The sequence below is a fragment of the Alosa pseudoharengus genome, unplaced genomic scaffold (genome assembly GCF_046254945.1).
Source record: "Alosa pseudoharengus isolate Yale_2024_CS ecotype anadromous, Long Island Sound unplaced genomic scaffold, YU_APseudo_1.1 YU_APseudo_1.1_scf_7, whole genome shotgun sequence".
NCBI classification, from domain to species: Eukaryota; Metazoa; Chordata; class Actinopteri; order Clupeiformes; family Clupeidae; genus Alosa; species Alosa pseudoharengus.
In genome coordinates, this window is record NW_027468859.1 from 23,797,370 (window position 1) to 23,799,972 (window position 2,603).

At 45.1% G+C, this 2,603-nt stretch overlaps 1 non-coding gene across 1 annotated transcript; it reads right to left on the reverse strand.

The window, feature by feature from the left end:
- Positions 1-1,827: 1,827 nt before the first annotated feature.
- Positions 1,828-1,941, reverse strand: LOC143110904 (U5 spliceosomal RNA). The gene has a single exon (XR_012984460.1). It is a non-coding gene; the product is annotated as a U5 spliceosomal RNA (small nuclear RNA).
- Between the last annotated feature and the right edge of the window lie 662 nt (positions 1,942-2,603).

Below are 2,603 nucleotides of genomic sequence, written 5' to 3' on the forward strand. Positions count from 1 at the left end.
CCGACATGTCACGGGTTGCGGCCCGCAGGTGCTCGGGCCCGCCATTGCCGCTTGCGGCTATATTTGTTATTTATTATTGTTATTTAATACATTTATGATATCCTTCCTTTCATTATTGCTATTTACGGTAAGTTGTAGTTTTTACTTCTAAAGCCCATTTCTATTGGGAAGCATAGCTAGGGCATGTGCTGAATGTTCATATTGAGGACTGGGATTGAGCTTATGGGCTCACACACGCACACGGCTTTGGACTTTGCACACGGCTTTGGTTGAAGTGCCCTTGAGCAAGGCACCTGACCCCTCACTGCTCCCCGAGCACCGCTGTTGTTGCAGGCAGCTCACTGCGCCGGGATTAGTGTGTGCTTCACCTCACTGTGTGTTCACTGTGTGCTGAGTATGTTTCACTAATTCATGGATTGGGATAAATGCAGAGACCAAATTTCCCTCACGGGATCAAACGAGTATATATACGTGTACTTATACTTATACGCTGCAACAACAGCGGTGCTCGTTGTGAGGCAGGCCCGGGGTGGGTAATCGGGAGAAATCCCGGTGGGCCGCTTCACTTTTGGGCCGGTCGAGGAAAAAAATATTGACATTTGTCATGTTAGTCTATCTTCTCTGAAAGTAGGCTATACACGTTCCACATTCTGTGCATGGCACCGTTGCCTCTGCATGGGTTGTAGCCTACCATGTGAGGGAGTTCTCCCCTCCCAAAAAGAGTTGGTTGGGTCCATATAGCCCGTCTTTTTCAAAAAGTTTTCTCAGCCGGGCCAGCCCTTCAGTAGCCATAAGCGTCAGGAAGAATGGATGGTAGAAAGAGGCCAGGAGGGACTGAAACGGCCAGATAGAATGCTGCTAAATGTGCCAAACTTCCAGATTACAGACAAAAGTGGCAACTGGTAAAGAGAGATAGCCTATAGGCAATGATTATTAGCAATGTAATTATTGGGCTAATATTGGACGTTGTAGCGTTGTCAAGCTATTCACAAGCAACATATTAAATTACTTAAAATACTAGCCTTTTGTATCCGATTCATAGACTTTGCAGTATGCAAATATTGATAACAAAACTGAAGCTTGATCTGTGTAGGCCTATGAGGTAAAAATTGTAGCCTCTGAACAGCAGATCAACCAGTCGACCACTGAAAATGATGAGCCCGAAATTAGTGATGAGGAGGCCATGACTACAGGGACAAGTAGAGAGGATAAATTAAAGTTATTTAATGTAAGAAAGAGCAATTATGCTACATGATAAACCTATATGCCTTGTTTGCTCAGAAGAGGGTGTAGTAAAGGAGTAGCCTAGGCTAAATCACCAAACAACAGATCTATACCCATGCATAAAAATTGTAGCCTAAACATTAGTTCAATATGCCTCTTTGTGGAGGCGTGTGATAGGCTACATTTCAAAGGCTTTCTTTCTTTCTTTCTTTCTTTCTGTTTTTGTTAACTTGTGGAATATTTTTTGTTACCTTCTCAGATGAAGTGAATTATTGTATAACCTTTACACATTTGTTTAATTATTATATAACCTTTACACATTTGTTGAACCATACTAATAAAAACTACAGGATAGTAGGCTAAGAGCTGAAATGTTGATTAATTTATCCAATTTCCACCAAATGTGGGCTGGTCTTGGGCCTGAAACTCCTGCCCTGAAAAGTGGCCCCACTTCGGCCCTGTTGTGAGGGGTTAACAGTGAGGGGTTAGGTGCCTTGCTCAAGGGCACTTCAGCGGTGCCTACTGGTCGGGGTTCGAACCGGCAAGCCTCCGGTTACAAGTCCGAAGCGCTAACCGGTAGGCCATGGCTGCCCCGCAAAGTGCAGCTCCACTGAAGCAAAGCTTCCAAAAATACTGTAAACTCTGGGCTGTTCCCATCCACGGAAATCTTTAGTAAAAGGCGAAAGATTTGTACGAGATGAAGAGAAACCCAAGCGATGAGAGTGTGTGTGTGTGTGTGTGTGTATGTGTGTGTGTGTGTGTGTGTGCGTGTGTGTTTGTGTGTGTGTGTGTGTGTGTGTGTGTGTGTGGTGTGTGCGTGTGTGTGTATGACTGTGTGTGTGTGTGTGCGTGTGTGTTTGTGTGTGTGTGTGTGTGTGTGTGTGTGTGTGTGTGTTTGTGTGTGTGTGTGTGTGTGTGTGTGTGTGCTCAATGGCTACTGAAAGTCCTGCCTCTGCCTCAGCTTTTAGGGATTGGGGGAAGAGTGGATGGCTCTCACATAAGGCTGTTAAGAGTTCTGAGTGAGTAAGTGAGTGAGTGTGCGTGTTTGTGTGTGTGTGTGTGTGTCTATATGTGTGCGTGTGTGTGCACATGCATGCGTTTGTGTGTCTGTTTGTGTGTGTGCATGTGTGTGAGTGTATTTGTGTGGGTGTGTGTATGTGAACGGGCGTGGGCATTGTGCCGATCCAAGGTATAGTTTCACCATCTCACCTTGAGTGTGTGTGTGTGTGTGTGTGTGTGTGTGTGGTGTGTGTGTGTGAGTGTCTCTGTCTTTGTCTGTGTCTGCTCCCACATTATGGCATCTAGTCTGCCAATCAAATTTAGAAGAGAGACGAGACAATGAAAAGAGGGAGAGAGAGATAGACAATGAAAAGAGGGAG